A 22,980-nucleotide genomic window follows, 5' to 3' on the forward strand; every position below is an offset into this window, starting at 1 on the left:
ATGTGTTCTGCAACTGTGTTAATTCTGTTATGATTTGTTGATTGTTCTGCCATTGATATATTAATTTTTTTATTGATATATTTATTTTTGATTATATATAATTTTAATCTAGGGAATTTTAATGTTTGGTTTTATTAGAACAAGCCTATGCTTGCTGTCTTGCTGTTGATTTTATGAAAGCTTTTAAGATAAATTACTTAGTATAAATGCTATTGAGTCCAAATGCAATTTAAATAAAAGACCCACTGTTTACAAGTATATAAGTGGTATTAACATGATTTAAACTGAAATGTGTTTCTGTTTTATAAACAGGTCTCAAGTTTTTAGGGTGAAAAATATTACAATGCAATTAATTCCAATGGCATTTAAGAGTACAAATAGTTTTAAGCATATTAATTACAGACAGTTATTGTTATGAGGGGGTCCTTGGAAATTTTTCTCCGCTCTAAGGCTTCCCTGGTCCCAAAACGTTTGAGAAACACTGGCTTAATGCGCAGGCGCTGAGAGATAAGTCTGAAGGGACCATCTGCAAAAAGCGGATTCAACACTTGAATGCGAGTAAGTTTAATTGAAAAAAAGCACAATTTTGAGGAAAAAGCTGATCAAATCACGTTTTTGTCAGACTTCATCCAGATCAGATTCAGAATGATGATTAAAACACAGAGTATATTGAGTCCATCATCACCCTCAAAGTTGCAAGTGTTTTGATCATCCTTCTGAATCCCATCTGGATGAAGTCTTTGAAAAGAACGTGATTTTCACAGCTTTTTTTATCAAAATGTTGCTTTTTTCAATGAAACTTACCCACATTCAAGTGTTGATTCAAAAAATAATGCATGAAGCTATAAAGGTTTTTGTTTTTTTTAAGCAGAGGGTCTGTTGTTTCTTTTGTTATATTGCATGTTCAGATATTCATACATTAATAAAAAAAATTATATAAAAAAAACGCTGTCTGGAGTTAAAAAGCTTTTATTTGTATGCTGTTTAATGTTTGATGACTGCGTTAGTTTGTGCGCTTCAGCGCAGTCAATGGAGAGCAACTGCGCTCCACTGCAGATTCGCGAGTTCAAAAACATTGTGTTGGCTTTTTAAAGATTATTTTGATGATGACTTTCACTCCTATGCTGTGGAAAAGATGGAGGAGTAGACAGTCAGACATTGATAATAATAAGAAATGTTTCTTGAGCATCAAAGAGACTTCTTTCAAAAACATTAGGACACTTAAATACTTCTTTTGGTCACCAGTGTACATGAATCCAACAAATCTTTGGAAATAATTATTTTGAAGGTGGGGTTATGTGTCATGTATTGTGAAAAGAACTGTGTTTTGCCCTGTTTTGGACATTTCCTTCTTGACTACTTAATGTATTTATATTCTGCAGTTTTATGAATGTAATGGTTGATTTCATTATAAAAATTGTATAAGCTAAACAATCAATGCTTCTTCAATAATTTTGTCAAATGCTAACGTTTTGTTTAGGAGTTTATGTACTTTTTTAAACAATGTGTACAGTAAAGGACAGCACATAATGTGTTTAACTTTTTTAAAATTTAACTTTACACATCTTTGTGCTAACCTTTCTGACATATTTACTGATGTACAGTATGTTAAAGCTAGTGTAGTAATGCAAATTATTATACTATTGATTTAGATTTTTTTTTTGCTCCAGATGTTGCACATACAGTATGGAAAATGTAAATTAAAATACAAAAATACATTGCCATTTTATACATTGCATTGCCATTGTGCATGTTACATTTCAAATTGACATTTGGTACCTGTATGCTACCATACTTTATGAATGTCAGTTTTATGTGAATATGCTTTCAATTAAGTGACAAAAATCTTTCAGATTTCATTTGAAGTGCAGTTTTACTGTGCTTTATCAAGATTGACAACACTCTGTCATTATGGCAAACAAACAACTTCATCAGAAAAAATTATATCCTATTAAGAACCTCAAATAACTCATTGTACTGATACTTGCCTCACAGCTGAGGATGCAGTCAGACTTTCAGATGTGTGATCAGTGAGACCAGACAGTTTACCCCATCATCTTCATGATCTAAAAATCAAAGACACATTTGCTGAGTTTCAACAAAGTTCTCTGATAAAATGAATGACATGTAGCCTATATGACAGGGAAGAATCAGGTAATCGCATTCATTTAAACACAGAGAACGAGTGATCAACTATTTATCTGTTTAGCGTTCAATCACGTTGTTCATTCAACAACTGCATACAATATTATGGACTAATGTAAAGTAGCCTACATGGCACCTCTGGTTAAGCATTCATTTACACTAATTACGTATTAAATGTGTACTTACGACACAGAAATTCAATAGTTTTACAATATATTTGCAGACGGCTAATATCACTGACTGGATTCTAACGTATCCCCAGTTGATCCGTAACACCTGTTATCCTGCCGCAACTATTTTTGGCCTGGGACACGACGTGTCCGTTTGCTGGGAAGAGTTTCTCCGTTTCAACTCGTGGACTTCAAGCGCGAGCTTCCCCAGTTTCATAGCATTTTTCTTTAGGGCGCAAAATACAGAAGAGCTTCGATCAAGACTGCAACCAGGTTTGTCTATTGTAACGTTAATGGATTACTGCAGTTTGCAATAACTTGTATTAAGATTGCATTTGTGAGGATTAAGCAATGACGCACCGAAAACCTGACCAAACCGAAACCAGCTAACGTTACACTTGATATTATTAGCTTAGACCTTGTTTAAAATAAAAATAAGAGTGAGCAGGTAATAGTCTATGATTAGAGTCTATATTATTTGTAATCAAAATGAGCCCTTTGTAGAGAAACTTGACTATATATATTTTTTTTCGTGTGTGCCTGTTTTGTGTTATGTTATACTTTCTAAAAACATTCCCAAACGATGCCATTTTTACCATTGAATTCAAACAATAAATGTTGCTTTGATGCGATTTAAGGCGCGTGACAGATCAAGCTTCCTGATTATTGCTGAATAACCGATCAGACTTTACTGTTATAGCATAAAAAGAAACATAAATGAACACGAGTCGAGAACTTCAACTCTTTGGAGTAAAAACATAGGCTACTTGGCTACTTATTAGAAAGCACAGACTTTGATTTGGTTTGAAACTTGTTTGATTTCGATGATTGTTAACAGTGATTGGTCTGCTAAACTGTGTCTTTATATGGCCATGTGAAACTATGGGATTATTTTGTTGCCTTTAATATCGTAAATTTTCAAGAAACGAATGAAAATATAAATGGACACTGAATAAAATGTCCTTGAAACCGGGGAAAAATCGCAGGCGAAATCCAAGAGCTCTTTATTAGACGTTACTGGACTGGACTAGGGTACATAAAAACAAGTTTAATGTTACACCACGTGACTGTAGTGTACACTTGCCAGTGTTCTTCCTGTGTTTTATAACTGAGGTGGTGTTTGGATCAACAAATAATAAACGTATTGTTAACTTGTTTTTATGTACCCTAGTCCAGTGACGTTTAATAACGATCCTGTATTAAAATCAATATTGCTTCTGTAGACGTCTGACTGAATCTGGTTAGGAAATAAATAAAGTCTACATCTGGTTAGTAATAACAAGTGGAAACTGAAGGTAATGCAGAATTTGAAAAAGACAAGAGGCATGAAGTGATTGGCTGCCAAAAACATCAACATCAACATCAACAACAACAACAACAACAACAAACAAAACCTTCAATCTAAAAGCTTTTAAAAATTTTGCGCGAAACTTGAAAGCGAAAAACAGTGGTTGAGATTCGTAGCAGCAGATTCAAGCAGCTGTAGTCATGCACTTGTGTTTGTGCTAGAAAAATATACAAGACATTTGTGAGAATTTTCTACAAGTGTGCAACTCTCATTGGATGAATTCACATACTGATATGCCTTGAGGCAAACTATAATTTATGTTTTTGTACAGCACCGTATTTGTATAGCCTGTTCTGTTGTCCTCCAGCAATGCTAACAAACGAGGCAGCCACGGGCGTTCACACATCGCTGTCGTCATGTAGATGCACTGCTGCGCTCGTGACAGAGCGCACGTTTATGGCGTTCCGATCGGCTCTTTAATATATGGCGTCTGCGTCTTCCAAACGTGACGTCTGCTGCGGGGGGCAGGTCGGCGGGGGGTATACCAAATAGCTCATATGGAATGAATAATACCTTATTCATTCTTTATCCCCCCCCCCCCCCCCCCCCCCACTGATCTTCAATTGTTTTTTTATATCAATTAAGTGTTTTTACCTTGCTTATAGCCTACATAGCTTTTTTTTTCAAATAGTAAATATTAATTCACACAAATTATCTAGCAAAGTCATATAAAACATTTCCTTATATTCATTCATGTGTTGTAACTAGAAGAGATAATCGATCAGTTCACGTCACAAAACTATGGTGACGCATTGCTGCCACTACATATTTTTTTTCCATTTAATTATGTCGCAGTAACAAGATGTTATGTCGTTAAAACGACATATTTTCTCGTAATAATGAGATCTTATGTCGTATTAACGACATCTTTTTCTCATAATAACAAGATGTTATGCCATTAAAACGACATATTTTATTGGCCTTATAAGGACATGCCATGTACAAAATATGCCTTTATCATAAAATGTATAGCCAATCATGTCTTTATATATGCTACTTGTACGTTCAAAAAGCTGAAGCAATAGCAGCCCACAATGAATATTTATGTTAAAAGATCAAATTCTGTACATATCTTATTAATAAAGCATGTGTAGCATACAGATTAGCAGAGCCCAGAATTCGAACATTGTGTTTAATTGCATTTTAGGCTAAGCGTTGAATTCCTCCCATAGAAAACCCTTATAGCCTATAAGAAAAAGTTTAAAGTGCCTTAATAGGCTATACTTCAGTAATAAAGATCAAATGCTGTACACGCCTTATTAATAAACCATACTATCCTACAGAAAAGCAGATGAGCCCAGAATATGAACGCAGCGCATTTAATTACACGTTAGGCGTTTTCCTCCCATATAGAAACCCTTTATTATAAAGAAAGTAAAGGTGACTCTTATGTCTTTCTATGGGAGGAGGGCATTGCGGTGCACAACAAATCCTTTAAATGGTATTCAATGCAAAACAAAAATGGAAAATATAAGTAGCCAATTAAATAAACAAATTATTGTGGCATTAATTAGCCTACAAACATTTATTATAAAGCCTAAACTAATTTATTCAAAGAAAAACACCAGCGTTGGGCGTTTATCTGGCTATAGTGTTTCAGCCGCCTTTTTCAAACTGGCACAAGGAAATGCAACAGAATTTGATTTGTTAAATATGAAGAGGACTTATCCTTCTGGTATGGCCGCTCTCTAACACTAACCTAGATAAATGTTCGCTATTATTAAGCGCATATCCGAGTGTGTGTGGGAGTGTGGAGTGCGCACTGCATGACATGGAGGCACCGGTGCCATCACTCGCATTTTCCTATCAACAGTGGAAACATATTAATACTCCATCATTTCTGGTCATACAGAAAATAATAATACATCAGTCGCAACTACTTTTATTTGGGGGTGAGAGAGAGATGGAGACGGACTTTTGATTTGAGCGCGGCGACTTCGCCAACGGGGGGGGGGTTTGGTGGACGGACTTTTGACTTCAGCTCGGCGTCTTCTAAGGGAGGCCCCCCACCTGCCTCGGGCCCTGGGTACTGGTACCCTTTTCCCCCCCCTACCACGCCCCTGGCTATAAGACAGACGGAAGTGTCACGTTCATTGAGACGAGTGCAAGTTGCAAATTCATATTAAAGGGGTGATGAACTGAGAAATCAAATTTTCCCTGAGCTTTTGACATCTAAGAGGTCATCATTTTATAAGAATATCCTGTAAGTTTCAGAACTGAAAACGTCCTTGTTAGTCCAATAAAAGCTTTTATTGACACCAGGCTCAGCAAACGATTTCAAAGTGGGGAACTATGACGTCAAAGAGGACGTCTTAGTTACCCCCCAACCCCGCAGAAGAAGAGCAACGCCGACTTCAACACGGCCGGTTTAGCCCCGCCCACCGATTCGCCTAAATAACATAGACATACCTTGTGATGACAAACCGGATCGAGCTACCGAGCAATAAACATGCCGTTTACAAAATATTGTGCAGTCCCAGCAAACATTTGGACGTTTTATGACCGTTGAAAAGACGTCCGTCCGACACGTCCCGTCATGGTTGAAAAATAGTTCCAAAATGGAAGTTGAACCGACGTCTTCGACGTCATCTGGCCGTGAACTCCACGTCTCTTCTGCGCGTCTCTGGACGTCTAAATGCGTCGTCATTTCTGTGTTTAAATGTGTTGCTGCGTAATTTAAGTGTATATATAATCCTGCATATAAAATAATCACACCTATTGTGTAACATCGTGAAAGGCAATGAAGTATTGAGGTTTACATGACAAAGGTCCAAAATTGGTCCAGTCAGACCTGACCCTCAATAAAATGTTTTAATCACGTGTACATCACAAACAAGAACACATTATTTGTGGACATAAGCAAAAAAGCAGCATGTTCTGATTTAGAACAACATTTTATTTATATTGAACAGACAATTTCTCTTAATTATTTTACATGTTTAACATTTGTTAACCAAACTAAATAAAATACAACAAATACAAAATAATGAGTTCTTATTTAAAGGGATAGTTCACCCAAAAATGAAAATTCTGTAATTTACTCACTCTCATGTTCCAAACCTGTATGAGTTTCTTTCTTCTGCTGAACACAAAAGACATTTTGAAGAATGTTTGTAACCATATAGGCGGAGTTTGACATTCGAGCCAGGGAAACAAAAAAAAACAAAAACAAAAAAAAATCATTGTAGCAGCTGGGACCTGCATGGCCTATCAATTGGGGAACGCACTAGCACATGGACAAAACAAACATGCTAAATAAACACATTTATTTTTAACCCAAGAAAAAACAGTACAACAATACAATCATATTTGTAAACAGGTAGAACTTCGCATAAACAGCCACTTGACTTCGTATCGCATCTTCGTTCGGACCAGTGCTCGAAGTGGGGCGGTACACTTCTACATTTTACTCTTAAGTAGTGATGGGCAGATCGAGGCTTCGTGAAGCAATGAAACAGTTGAACCAAATGGTCCATATTGTTTCGAGGCTTCGAATCAATCCGACACCCGTCTCAACGGTGACACCTAGTGGTCACCACTTTTTTTTTTTATTATTGTACTTTTCTAATATGTGAATCTTGTAACCTGGAGAAATTATCTGTAAAAAAAGAAGTAGGCGGAGTCCTTCCACAGCAGAAAAATTAATATTTCTGAATAAAAATATGTAAAAAAGTGAGACATTGTGGCTTGATTTATTTTATTAATATTCATTTTGCAGGACCAAAATAACATTATGCACAGTGAGGAACCTATACACTGAAAAAAATAATTCATTGGATTTACTCAATTGAATTGTGGACACTGGTTCCACATAATTTGTTTGGGTTCACAGTATCCAACACATTCACATAGCTTCTGTACAATAGTTTTGTTAATCACATGTATTTTAATGAAGTAATTTGTACATGCTCTGTTTAAGTTAACCTAACATAATTCAGTCATGTTAGCTGAATATTATTCTTTTATTTTAGATACATGCCTGGATCATGTTAATTCTACACAATCTAATCAAGTTATCTTTACATAATTTTTTGTTAAATTTTTAATGGTTTATGTTGTTACTTAAATGTGTTTTTGTACTAAACAATAAAAAAGCATTCATTTAAACCATTTAATTCGTTTATTGAATATTCATTCACTTCAATTCAAAATTATGCATGTAAAAACATACAAAAAGTACTGAATCTGATGTATGCAGTGACAGTCTCTATTTTCTAGCTAGACATATAATCTCATTTATGAAGACCATCAGATTCATATCATAGATAGATAAGATTGTAAGCAATATAATATCATATTTCTGTGAAAACGGAATTTTGCACAATTAAAAGAGAAATTAGTTCTCTCTGACTCTTCAAAACATTTAATATGCAGACCTAAAACGGTCAGTCCAGCACTGAACAAAATTGTATGACATCTTGAAATGACTTTGAAATAACATCTTTTTAGAATCTCTTTGGTGATTAAATATCAACAACACTTAAACTAGTATGTAAAAAAAACGGGGGAAAAAACTTACTGTTCTGTGCAGTATACATGCCCATTTTAGATCGAAGACGTGAACTCTTCATAAGAAATGTTTTAACAAGATCATAAACATGAGTTATATCTCATACCTGCATTCATGAAACTGTCTTTATAAACAAATAGAACATTTAAGCACAAATAATTTGATTTCATGAAATAAAAAAAAACTGTCCTCTAACTCCTCTGCACAACTTGAATTTGTAGAACTTGTGCTGAATCAAAACTGTAAGTGCCTATAAGAAAAGGCAGTACTCAGAACTGTTAGTTCATGCATCCTGCGAAAAAGCAGTACATCTCACAGGTGAAGTTTGGATTTGAAGTTTTGGGCCTTGATGGAGAGCTCACCCCCATCCAACTCCATGATGATTTTTTGCAATATATCAAAAATGTAGCACAACGTTGATGGGGTACTTCAGGTTAAGAGCATAAATGAGACCAAACAACATTGCAGTTGCAAAAGCCACATTCTCAAGGTCCTGAAGCACAATCACACGCTCAAGGACAATTCCCACACCTCTGGGTTCATTCTCAGCAATGTGCTTTATCACAAAGATCCCCATGGTGGTCTTCTCAATGGCACTGTGAAACAGATCCTCATCCATGTCCTAAAGAAAGTATTAAAATATTAGATGGTTATATAATTAAAACACTAACACGAACCATAAGGGGTAGCTTTTAGAGTTTTTACTGGGCAAGTGCATTTTTTATAATTTAACAGTTTAAATATACACATGGAAAACAACTATTACGTCCAAAATGTCTATGTTTCAGCCTATAATGCTGCAATAGTTTCAACCTACTTGTTACAACTACTGAACAGGCCCTGCTAGTCCACATTTACATAAAATTATATAATCATAAGATATGACGAAAATATATTAAACTACTAGGTGAGTGTATAATTCAGCAATTCTTGTAAAAAATCTTTGGACAGTAATTTTATAAAATCTTCACATGTTAATAATAAAATACAAATTACTATATGTATACTTATGAAATACATTCATTAAAAAACCATTTAAGTTATATTGCTGTTTGCAATTTGCCCATGGAGTCACAGTGAGCATTGAAATGTATGAAAAATACACATCGTAGAGTATATCTATCCAACAGTTTATAGATCATCATTTTGTTTCTTTACGGTTTTAAATTCCAGTTATTCTGCGTATGATGCCGAAAATCTGAACGAGGCCTGACCGGGCCTAACAGACAAAGGTAGCGGTGGCGACATCGTTTAGAAACCGCATTATTACCAAGCGGCAACCTCACCGTCTCTCTCTTGAAACCAACAAGGAAGTGAGTTAAACTGCAAATCATTGACTGGCCGCTTGAGGCTGACTGCACAAGTGAGTCAAATCTGTATCTCCCCCATGTTAAAATGACCAACTTTACAGCAGAAAAAAACATGTTTACAGCCTGGTTCTCTATGTGGCTTTGGTCTATACAGCTAATTTTGCCTTTCATAACAACTGTGAGGGGGTTGAATTTTTTTATAACTCATCCGTTTAGTTGATTAATATTTAAAGTTCTGCATAATTAAGGGTGTGTCCACTTTTGAGTGACAGGTGGATTCCCGCTGCTGTCGTTATAGTCATCATTAGCCGTGTGTCTGTGTCTGCTATCTGTTAGCCGTCACGTTACCTCAGCTAATTTATCGTATTCGGGATTATTTCATACAATTTAATACACGCATTATACCTTTGGCCACGGCGTTGGATTCCGTCGTTGTCGAGTATTGAGAGAACAACCAGAGCTGTATTTCCAGTTGTTTTCCTCGCATGCACTAATGGATGTCTGACCATTTCGTTGCTTTTTGGAGTATACAGGCTACACTCGTTATGCGGTACCATTGCTCTTACGGAACAGATATGCTTATTTAACTTTTAAATGTTAAATAAAAAGTAGGCCTACCGTAAGATGAAATCCTGCAGGTGCCAGAGCTTCTCTCCGTCCATGCAATAGATGCACGCCCTTGAATGAGCGCGGATTTCTATTGCATTTACTTGAACTTCTGAGGTAATATTTTTGGTTTAACCCATTTGAGAAATTGAGAGGCGGCCAAAATCAGATTTTAAAATCGACTGAACTGAATAAAGCTCTTTACAAACTTGACGTCGATGCCGTGCTGACTGACATGTATGCGCATGAATCACTGTCAAACGCACAAGCTCAGAGCAATATTGTAAGTTACTGCATGATAATACATTTTTAACTTGCAGAATAATAATGCATCACGATACACATAGTCTCCCTTTTAGTTAACTATTTTAATTATTATAGTATTTCGAAGGGCAAAAACATGAACTTTAACTATTGGCTTTACTTCTACATTCAGCTGATTCTTTAGCGTGAGGCCAGTAGCATAGCATTAGCACCTCAGCTCCACCCATGTCACGCCTCTTTGCCCATTTTATTTTATCCGGGAGTGACGAGAGATGACACGCTGCCAAGATGGCGAAGGTTGGCCCCTCCCACTTTAGGCTTCAAAAAACGCTCTTCAGAAACCTACGGGTGACGTCACGGACACTACGTCCATATTTTTTTACAGTCTATGATTATTACACTTCAGCAAGACGAAGTAATTTTATGCAGATCCACAGCCCTTTATATACAGATCAAGCATTATAATGGGATTATATCATATTAGAGAGAGTTTTACCGTGCTGACTCTGACTGTCGTAACCGTATGAGGCACGCTGGAATGCTGCAGCTGAACGGAGAATGATTGACAGCCACAGCAGACGGAAGACAAGTTTCCGTGAACTTTAATTTTAGGATGTAAATATTCTTATGCCCCTCACATTAATCTATAGAATGGCTTTAGATGACTTTGAATAGGCCTATAGTGGGACGAAATTTGGAGTCGGTCAGGTGGAAAACCTCGTAACGTTAGTTTTTAAACACTGACCAAGCGGCTAATGTTACAACATTCAACGAAATAAACAGTTGACATGATTAAAAACGTGTGAGATTATCTTAAAAAAACCTATTTATTGTATTTAAAGTTAGATGGACAGATATTTTCAGAATATAATATTACATTTGTAATAATATTCTTACCTCTTAAAGTCAATCCCCTCAGATGTCCTTCTCCAGACCAAAGGTCCTCGTGCAAGAGCGTGCACGGTCGCTCTCGTCCAAATACTCCCGCGCACACGAAAATTTAAAAATAAATAAAAACCTCAAAAAAGACAGACCAAACAAAAAATTTCGGGGATTTTTTTTCTTCCTTTCTTCAATAAAGCCAAATTGACTTTGTGGGCAGCATTTCAACATAGGTCTACAAATATGTTTTTTTTTCCCAGCATTGAAATTACACTACCCAGAAACCCGAATTTGCTAAATATTCTGATTGAGAACACATGGACACTAAAACGTCTTGTTTTTATCATATAAAAATTATAAAATAAAATAGAATAAGCTGAAACAAACATGTACCTCTCTTTTTTAATGCAGTTTCAGAAATACACTGATGGAATATTTACATGTTGCAACAACTGAATTAGGTTAATTATACATGATGAAATTAAGTGCCAAAATACAACACAATTGTGTTGTATTAGCTCATTTTAATTAAGTAAACGGAACAGCAGTAACATCATTTTGAGTGAACACCATCTATTTGATGGTAAATTGAATCTGAATTGATTTGAACATTTTAATGCAACATGATCATATCACTTTTTGATGACCGTGTTGAAATTCATTTGGAGTTTATGCAATGCAATTATGTTTGCATCTCAAACATAAATTAATTAAGTAGATTGTAAGTGTATTATTTTAGTATTCTCAATAAAGCTGCTTTCCTTTTTTTTCAGTGCAGCCTTTGAAAAAATCCTCTCACAAGGGACACTTGTTGCTGGCATGCAAAGATATTTTTTAGCAAGGACATACAAATGAGAAAAGATTACTGCTCTCTCTTTCAAGTAAATTAGTGGATCATGAGTTCTGTGCAAATACGCATCGTTGATGTATTTTTTCACTTCCACTGTGGCATCAGCTGTAGCATTGTGTATCATCTGGGTTTGATGGATACGAGTATGAAAAAGTTCCCATAAAATGCCCTGTGTTTCTACTGGTGTTGATGGTGATGGTGATGGTGATGGTGATGATGGTGATGGATACATCTATGCATACCTTGCTTAGATGGCCCAGCAGTGTCAGTAGCAGGTACAGGGGGAATGCCATCCTCTGCACCCTGCAGAATGGCAGGATGAATGCTCCTCAAATGGCGCATCATTGATGATGTATTGTTGCAGTAGGCGAGCTGCCGATCACAATACACACATCTCACTTTATTTGGGGTTTCTAAATGGAAATGCTCCCACACCACAGATGTACGGCATCTCTTCTGGGGAGCCTCCATTTTATCAATCTATCCAAATCTATCTAGATATGTATCTCTAATCTATCTATGTAATTAGATATATGTATCTACAATCTATCTATGTATTTAGATATGTATATATAATATGTATCTATAATCTATGTATTTATATATGTAGCCTATCTTTAATCTATCTATATATGCATCTATCTATCTATTAATCTAGCTGTCTATATATATTTATATCTATGTATCTATTAATGTGTCACTATACATAGTTCCTACATGACGTCACAACATACGGGCATTTGCAGACCCGGCGCCATTTCTGTGGGCAGAACATTAGAAGAAAAAGCTGAAACGAGTTAATGTCGTGATAAAAAGTGAAAATGGTCATCTCCTGCTGGGTCAATGGATGTTCAAATCGTGCCGGAGGTTCAGTTGAATTTGGATTTTACAGTATACCCGTTATTAGACTTCATGAATGTGAGAAGACTAAGCTTTTGTGAGAACAATGAAGGAGGTTATGGCTGCGGATAAACAGGAAAGAAACTCCCTCAAAACAAATATAAGTTAACACTTTGCAGTTTGAATGATGTCCTGTATCAACAAAATGACGAGGTATTAAAAACATACAAAAACAACATTGTTTCCACTGTTTGATCGCGATCGCGCCTGCGCCTCTCTCTCACTCACTCACTCACACACACACACACACGCACATTCCAGCATTGCAATCTCCGATTATGTCCCTAAAGAACCCGCGTATAAAGTAGTTCCGCATTACATTAATTAATTTGCATGCGGGTTTTATTTATTTTTATATTCATGCACCGAACCATGACGCCCGTACCGTTTCGGTTCAATACGAATACATGTACCGTTCCACCCCTATTCTTCAGTGTACAAATAAGTACATGCATATAAAAGAAAGCACCGATGACTGTTTTAATGGGAACATAGGAATTAAGTTGTGGAGGCTATGGCTTTTTAATAGACATTTGATAGTCTAGCATCATGCTACATTTGCTATGATGACTAATTTTCCATTGATTGCACTTGAGCAAACGTCACCAACCCAACCCTCGGCAAACTGATTGTACGCCTTCAGTGATTTCCAGGCTCGGAATTGCTCACATGTGAAAAAACTCCTAGCCAATACTAGATAATGGTACACATGAAAATACTGTATCTGAGGCAAAGCTGCATAATCAGTGCTCAGTGCTTCCTTCATTAGCGCATACGGATCCAAACCATTTATGAATGAAATTTTCGCATTGTACCTCTCTCTGTCTTGTGTTAATAGAGTCTCTTTATAATCTCTGTCATTTTGTCTCTTCATGATTTGCGTAACAATATTGTCACGTGTCTGTCCTGTCTCGTATTGCACATGGGTGTCTTTGTTATGTTGGGCCATGTGCTCTTGTCATTGTTTGATCCCTCCCCCTCGTTACCTGATTAGTGGTTGTGTTCTTCCACCTGTTCCCTCTTGATTTGTTCCCTATTTAAGTCTCTTCTTGTTTGCTGTCTTGGTCGGATCTTTGTCTTATGTTACCCCTGTTCTTTGTTATGGTCTTCGTGTTCTTGGTCAGTGTTTGTCATTCTAGTTCAGTTCTGTTTTATGTTTCATTGATTATGTTTTCCCCCTTGTGGGTTTTTGCTTTGTGTTTTTGTTTTCATTTGTTAATAAATATCCTTTTACTGCACTTGAGTCCTCTTCTCCAATTTTTGTAAATTGGATCGTGACAGAAAGATCCGACCACTTGTGGACTCAGCAGCATGGAGGACGAGGAGTTTGACTGGGTGAATCCGGATGATAATTATATGGACGACGATTACTTGGATTGCCCGGACTACACCATCGCCACATTTGGGTCAACCCAATTTTCGTCCATCTGTAGGGACAGCTCAGGACCTACTTCTCGCCGTCACGGACGGAGAAGGAGGGGGAAATGCCCGTCTGCCCAGCGAGAGACTGTTCACGTCCCGTCTGCCCAGCGAGAGACTGTTCACGTCCCGTCTGCCCAGCGAGAGACTGTTCACGTCCCGTCTGCCCAGCGAGAGACTGTTCACGTCCCGTCTGCCCAGCGAGAGACTGTTCACGTCCCGTCTGCCCAGCGAGAGACTGTTCACGTCCCGTCTGCCCAGCGAGAGACTGTTCACGTCCCGTCTGCCCAGCGAGAGACTGTTCACGTCCCGTCTGCCCAGCGAGAGACTGTTCACGTCCCGTCTGCCCAGCGAGAGACTGTTCACGTCCCGTCTGCCCAGCGAGAGACTGTTCACGTCCCGTCTGCCCAGCGAGAGACTGTTCACGTCCCGTCTGCCCAGCGAGAGACTGTTCACGTCCCGTCTGCCCAGCGAGAGACTGTTCACGTCCCGTCTGCCCAGCTAAAGACGGTTCACGTCCCGTCTGCCCAGCGAGAGACGGTTCACGTCCCGTCTGCCCAGCGAGAGACGGTTCACGTCCCGTCTGCCCAGCGAGAGACGGTTCACGTCCCGTCTGCCCAGCGAGAGACTGATCACGTTCCGTCTGTTCAGTCTGGGACAGAGCCAGAAATCCCCTTTGGCGTGGCCGCCAAGGTTGTGATGGACTATCTGGAGCGTCTGGCTCGGATCTTGGAGATGCCAGTCTCATCTGTTCCGGTTCCAGAGGCAGAGCCAGTGCCTGTTCCAGAGCCGGAGGCAGAGCCAGTGCCTGTTCCTGAGCCGGAGGCAGAGCCAGTGCCTGTTTCAGAGCTGGAGCCCATGTCGGTTCCGGACCCAGTGTTTGTGTCTGTGTTTGTGTCTGTTCTTGTAACTGTTTCAGTTCTTGTGGCTGTTCCTGAGCCGCTGTTCCTGAGCCGATGTCCGCTGTTCCTGAGCCGGTGTCCGCTGTTCCTGAGCCGGTGTCCGCTGATCCTGAGCCGGTGTCCGCTGTTCCTGAGCCGGTGTCCGCTGTTCCTGAGCCGGTGTCCGCGGTTCCTGAGCCGGTGTCCGCGGTTCCTGAGCCGGTGTCCGCGGTTCCTGAGCAGGTGTCCGCGGTTCCTGAGCAGGTGTCCGCGGTTCCTGAGCCGGTGTCCGCGGTTCCTGAGCCGGAGTCACCACCACGGCTGCCCCAAGGGTTCTCACCGCCACGGCCGCCCGAAGGGTTCTCACCGCCACGGCCGCCCGAAGGGTTCTCACCGCCACGGCCGCCCGAAGGGTTCTCACCGCCACGGCCACCCGAAGGGTTCTCACCGCCACAGCCGCCCGAGGGGTCTTCACCGCCCTGGCCGCCCGAGGGGTCTTCACCGCCCTGGCCGCCCGAGGGGTCTTCACCGCCCTGGCCGCCCGAGGGGTCTTCACCGCCCTGGCCGCCCGAGGGGTCTTCACTGCCCTGGCCGCCCGAGGGGTCTTCACTGCCCTGGCCGCCCGAGGGGTCTTCACCGCCCTGGCCGCCGGATGGACTTTGTGTTTCGTCCTGACCGCCCGATGGACTTTGTGTTCTGCCTTGGACTCTCAGGAATAAGCGCCTTGTCCCTCCCATCCCGCCCTGGTCTGTCCCTCCCGTCCCGCCCTGGTCTGTCCCTCCCGTCCCGCCTGATGGAGCGTCTGGTAGCCGCTCCGTAGGGAGGGGGTAATGTCACGTGTCTGTCCTGTCTCGTATTGCACATGGGTGTCTTTGTTATGTTGGGCCATGTGCTCTTGTCATTGTTTGATCCCTCCCCCTCGTTACCTGATTAGTGGTTGTGTTCTTCCACCTGTTCCCTCTTGATTTGTTCCCTATTTAAGTCTCTTCTTGTTTGCTGTCTTGGTCGGATCTTTGTCTTATTTTACCCCTGTTCCTTGTGATGGTCTTCGTGTTCTTGGTCAGTGTTTGTCATTCTAGTTCAGTTCTGTTTTATGTTTCATTGATTATATTTTCCCCCTTGTGGGTTTTTGCTTTGTGTTTTTGTTTTCATTTGTTAATAAATATCCTTTTACTGCACTTGAGTCCTCTACTCCAATTTTTGTAAATTGGATCGTGACAATTATAAACAGAAAGAAATATTCAAAATTTGCTTGTAAAACTGTATAAACACCGCAGATTATGCCATCAAAGATGGCGTCTCCGGGGAGGTCACGTGACATGAATTGGCCTGTGGGAACTATGTATATGTATACTCTGTGTCTCTAGCCTATCAGTCAATGTGTTGTGTAAATTTAAATGTAAGCCTAAATATAACTAAACAAATCTCACTATAAATGTCACTATATCACCAAAAATCCGCTATCTCAAAATCAAACTCCTCTCACAAAAACCCACGAGGTCAATATGCGTTGATTTCACTTTTATACAGATGTGCGATTGTGTGGTCTGTTTCCGACCGTGTCAATCAAACGCTGATTCGGCGGTTCACACCTGATGAAACATTTAGTGAAACACTTCGAGGCTTCGTTTGGCCATAGTCACGTGACATGGGTGCTTTGAATCACGCTTCGAATCAGTGTTTCGAAACATCTGCGCTTCGGGATCTCGCAAAGCTTCGGAACGACTGTTTCGCGTCAGCCATCCGTACTCTTAAGCGTACCTGCACTTTTTCTTGCGTACCGCTACTTCTCGCATGTAGCCGGTACTCTACCACTGACAGAAAAAGCGTCAGTGTCAAGCCCGTTTCACATATACTCCATTTGCAGTGCGTATTTTTTCCGCACCCGTGTTAACAGGTTAGAGCTTTCACACTGCACGCGGATGCGCCCCGGCGATCCGTTCCAGGAGCGGTGTGTATCCGGTGTGTATAGAGCTGGTAAGTCCCGCCCATCCGTAAAACTCCAAGTGGACCTCTAGGTTGAAAAGGCGTCAATGCAAGTGAATGAGAGTAAATAATTATTTTCTGATCCCGTTTGAATTGTGCCAGGAATGTGAACATATGTTGTCTGTGAATTTTTTATATAATTTTTCTTGTAACGAGTTTGACAGTATATTGTATGATTCTTTGGCTAGCAGTTGTGGAATAGACATAACGAGAAAGACTACACGTCGCATATGTGATAACGCCGGCCATCTCCCCACTTGCGTACCTAAACCCTTCCACATGCCCAGACCTGAAGTGGTTTTCACCACGCTCAACTAGTTTGTCCTCTCCCTGAAAGAAGGCGGTGAAGTGCACCAAATACAGAGGCATGTTTAGCGGGATCCGTGTGCTAGTGGTGGTGACGTATATCAAACGCGTCGAAAACAGCGAAGAGTTGTAGTCCACAAAGTGCTCTCACACAAAGTCTAACCGTATGAAAATTCTATCCGCTAAATTGTAGCATTCTTTACACGAAAAATTATATAAAAAATTCACAGACAACATATGTTCACATTCATTGCAAAATTCAAACGGGATTAGAAAATAATTATTTTCTCTCATTCACTTGCATTGACGATTTTTCAACCTAGAGGTCCAGCGGGGTTAGCGGAAGGGGCGGGACTTACCAGCTCTATACAGCAGTGCAGAGCATAGACATCATATAGAGACTAGATGTCCTATTGGCCGCTTTTTGGCGAAAGAAATGCGGCCGCCATCTTAAACCGGTCATACTCCTATTTGCGTTGCATAGCAGCAGTAGATGCCAGAGCACTGTGCAGCATATTCCTGCTCAAATCGGCGGACCATCACTCGGGGATTACTTTTCACAAGTAGGATTTAACATTTAACATTACCGTACTATTGTTTGTATTTTGTGAGTAAAATATTCAATGTGTCCTGTATCGTAGCTACGTGTATGACCTTTGCAGCAAAAAAACCCGTGTGAAAATCAGTTCGGTATTCAGTGAGATATGATTAATTAAATGCGCTGGCAGCTCATTGCACCTGCCAAACAGATTACACTGAGCGTAGCGGGTGACCGGTTTAAGATGGCGGCCCCACGGCTCGTCCGCGCCAATAGGCAGTAGCGGTCGATAGGGCGTCTATCTATATGATGTCTATGGTACAGAGCCATATAGAGAGAGTTGCGACAACGGAAGTTCTAAATGCTTGGTTGTCACGTGATTCGTGTAGACCTCAGATAGTTCCAGGAAGTGCTTCGGCGCCAATTCAAATCGATGGAGTTAGAGAGCAGAACTGTGATTTTTGGTAGTTTGTAGTCAATAAATGCGTTGGTTTACAATATGTATATAATACATTGATATTTGGATGTAGTATGTGTATGTAGTTACAGCAATATTGTTTTTAAAAGATAAAAATCTGCTAATATTTAATGTTTATTGTGGTCAACCAGCATTGCCTGCCTTTGTTAACATATTTTCTGGCTAACTTTACCTTGGTTAAAGACCGTTTTGAAGTTATTTTGAAGTATTTTTGTGTTCTTAAACGTGTTTGTTATTTAAGGGTTACACGTAATGTTCACTATGGTTTCACAAGGACAGGAGACTTGCAGGAAACAGGTGAATGTCTTAAAAAGCCATTGTAAACAAGTAAAATGTAAAATTGCATTCATCTTAATATTTACAATGCTTATGCACTTATTACTATATAAATGAATACATAATATATTTTATAGTCCTGTTATATCTTAACCCCCCCAAAATGTCAGGTTGTGCAACTGTCCGCACAAATGAACAGACTAAAATACTAATTTAATGATCCTTGTAGATCTCTATCAAATACTGGTAAAAAATGCTTTCAAGTATGAGTAGGTTGGTACACTTTCAGGTGAACTTAAACACTTAGAAATGTTCACAACTGAAACTTGTTTAAATACATTGTTTACAACACAAAAATATACATTACATCAGTTTTGAAAAGATTTAAAAAAACATTTATTTGTTTATTTGTCAATGACCTATATATATATATACACACTTTTGCACTGATTTAGCACAAAGGGATTTATAAATGTCTAATAAACTGCACGTCAAGCATGTTATCTGTCCTTTCCTCTTTGTTGTTCTTGTACTGTCCGACACAGAGAGCAGAAATATGCTCAAGTCAGGAGCAATCTAAATACAACTAAACATTTTGTGCTAATCATACTTGGGTGTATCTGCACTTTTTTACAAAGACCAACACTGGGAAGTTTAATGTTTATTAAAAATAAGGAGCAAGTAAAGTCTTGCAAAATCCAAGGATCTGAGACTGAAGGTGAGGGTACAGCGTCAGTGCAGGAGTCTTCAGGATCCACTCAATCCCCTTTGTGCTTCTTGTGTTGAAAGAGATAAAGGAAACAAAAACGGGATAAATTGTATATAGTAGTCAGTATATAATACAGTTATGGTATTTATAGTACCCCATTTAGCCTAGTGTGATTTGATCTAGAAAATGGCTTGCTGACGTTTTAAGCATGGTTTTTAATCTTACTTATAAACTTCCATCTCTCTTTCCCATCAATACAAATCAGCTGAGCTGAAACATAGACAGGTAATAGTCAACAGAAACACAATGAATAAAAAACTCCAACCATACGTTTTTGCTTACTCAAATATGAAATCTAAAATAAGGATTTTTTCCCGTTATTGAACATTTAATATGGAATGAAACCGATATTCTCATTTAATCAATTACAACTATCACACTCCCCAATGTTATATTTAACCCCTGTTTAGAAGTCTTTCCCTCTTATTACACAACAAAGGATATACATGCATTAATAGAACGGGTTTAACCATTAATAGGCTGTTCGTGGTTTGTTATGCGGTATTAACTTTATCCAAAGACCTTTATTTTACCTGATAACGTCCCCTAAAACTACTAATTTAGAGAGCAATAATCAACTAGCATGCTTTAATACATAAGTTAATTTGATTCAGATGTACTGATAATATACAATCTTATTCTTCAAACGTATTACCTTTTAAAAGTGCATCACAAACGGTCTGTTCTGCTGTAACTCTACCGCGCTGCTGCTACTTCCGGGAACTATTGAGAGGCCCCGCGAGCCGCCATTGCGGTAAAAAAACCGTTCTATTGAAGTCAATGGAGTTGTCGCAACTCTCACTCTATATGGCTCTGCAGCAGTGCAGCGATCGTTTCCACATTATTTCTGCTGTGCTGCGCTGCACGTGCTGAATTAAAGATACAGCGCATGGTTCGTGGTCAAAATGAACACAGATTGACATGAAAATATAATAATCTTACCATAATAAATACATTTATGTTGTAAATAAATAACAATAAATTGTTGTTGTACCAGCAATATCTCTTTGTTTTTCACAGTAGAAATTTCAAATGTCATGATTTGCCAATGCAAGAGAGTACCATGCAGCACCTTTCCCCCCCCCACTTCAAGCGGACACAATTGATCAATGAAATGTGGACCACTTTTGCACCGTTAAAATATTACCTTCAACCAAAACGAAAAGATTTTTGAAGTTTTTCTTTCCTTTTTTCAAAACACACTGTGGCAATGAGAGTGATTAAAACAAGTTATATTTCGCATTTTGTTGTAGGCTACTTCATGAAACATTTAAAACATTTTGAGACATGGGAAAAATGAACAGTCACAATACTCTCCACTTTTGAAACACATTGTGGCAAAGTTATATTTCGCATTTTGTTGCAGCCTACTGTCATGAAACATTTAAAGGGTAACTAAACACTGAAACAACTTTTTTTAGTTAATGATCTGTAAGAATACAGCTTCATAAATGCTGTTCTTTGATTCGAGTAAATTTTTTGACATTTGGGTATAAAGTGTTTTAATTTTCAAATATATGGTGTAAAAACTTCTGAGTGCTGCCCTCTTCAGGTTAAACGGAAAGCTCCTGCAGTAGGGGTACTCTCTGACGTAGAATACTCTCTGACGTCAATCTGTCACGCCCTTGGTGTGAGCTCACCACGCCCTTGGCAGCCCCTGGTATAAAAGCATCTGGTTCCGTCAAAACTACTGTAGGGAGTCAGGAGTTGGAATTACGAGTATTGAAAACAATCAGGATAGTTTTATATTTGAAAATCAACAAACAACAAATAAAACAAGCAGCTCTATGCACTTTTTAAGGCAAGATTCTATTCTGTGGCATTTCCTTCAGACCGTCGTCAATAGCAACGCATTATAAACACAGCGCAAATCCATGCATCACCACGGCCGCGCTCTCTCGTTTCATTCAAATACAACTTGTCGTCTTGCGTCTCCTTTTTGATTGTATTGAAAATAAAATCAGAGTTAATTTATTGTTTACAGAGTTTGATAATATTGTTGTGAATATCTTGTCTGGACGATTGTTTTGTACGCTGTACAAAATGGATTTATAAACAGGTAAGATTTAAAACATTAATGCAAACTTTTCTTCGTGGAAGCTTCGCGTTTATTTCAAGTGAGTGAGATAAAATATTTCAAATCAAAGCAACATTTTGAAGTGTATTGGAGCGACTTATTTTGTGCATGTTCTGCAGACAGGGTGACCATCATTGATTAAGTTTCCCTCAGGACTTTTGTAAAAGCCAAAATATGACCAAACCTCAGATTTGGTCCGCTTAAAAGGCAGAAAAATCAGGTGAAGGTGGGGAAGAAAAGACTTCAAATGACCGCTCTGTTGCAAAGCTACTTGCAGTCGGTCTCCATCTTAGCGAGTTTGACAGCAGCTGTCAATCAATCCCTCACTGCGGGTCTCAGGTGCATTACTGTTACTATTATATATTGTATATTATAATGTTACTGTTGTTTGTGTTGTATCCTTAGATCCCGACGACTGACTATTTGTATCATTTGGAGCTCGACGTTTTAAAAATCTCCTTATGTCCATATTTTGGTGTAACGAGTCCGACCAGATAACTATATAGGCTATTACATGCTAGCTGAGAATCGCTGGACTTACGTTAGCCTGTCACTTGTTACATGACCCAGAGCCCAGAATTTTTTTTTTTTTTACTAAAGCAATATATAAAATCAGATGTATTACCTGCCACCATTTAGTTGTTTTGTGTTATTTAAAATATTTATAATATATCTTTTTTTTTAATGCAATTACCCGTTTCAGCCACTGGGGGGGCAATGCTGACTTTCTGAAAGAAACTCTCAAAATACTATATTAATAAGTTACAGTAACAACTTTGACTGTATCATTAAACATACTTTATATTATGATATACCGTTGTATAAGTTCAAAGTAACTTTTAGCCTACTAGCTAATTTTAGCCAAACTTAGTAAATTTCAGTTGACAATGTGGGCATAATTTCTTTCGGTTCATTCATGCCAAACATGTAAAACTCAAGCACGTTAAACAAATAAAACAAAATGTACTTACCCAAAAGTAGATTTTTAACAATCCATACAACACCCTCCTCAACCCTTTCTCTCCTCGTGGTAACGTCAGTTAAATCTTCCGGAGTCTATGGGGAGAACGCGTTAACATCTCGTGAGATAATCTATCCTATCGCGGGATTTAGTAGTATGGCGAGATTTTTTGTTACTACATCTTGGCAGCACAGTTTATGGTTTGGGCAATTACATCCAACTCAGACATAAATGGTGACCGGGTATATTTCTGCTTTACATGTATTAAATACATTCCATAAAAAATAACAACGAATACATCAGG

At 39.0% G+C, this 22,980-nt stretch overlaps 1 protein-coding gene across 2 annotated transcripts in view; it reads left to right on the forward strand.

The window, feature by feature from the left end:
* Positions 1-2,467: 2,467 nt before the first annotated feature.
* LOC143736762 (uncharacterized) overlaps positions 2,468-22,980 on the forward strand; it is an 86,974-nt gene continuing 66,461 nt past the window's right edge. Inside the window, exon 1 of one of the 2 annotated variants that reach the window (XR_013203570.1) lies at positions 2,468-2,588. The gene's annotated coding sequence lies outside the window, so the exon portion shown is untranslated. The remainder of the gene's footprint in view (positions 2,589-22,980) is intronic. The other variant, XM_077227453.1, reaches the window with a different exon arrangement.

Source organism: Siphateles boraxobius, unplaced genomic scaffold, assembly GCF_051911475.1.
Source record: "Siphateles boraxobius isolate OS27281-9 unplaced genomic scaffold, OSU_SipBor_1 130, whole genome shotgun sequence".
Classification (NCBI taxonomy): domain Eukaryota; kingdom Metazoa; phylum Chordata; class Actinopteri; order Cypriniformes; family Leuciscidae; genus Siphateles; species Siphateles boraxobius.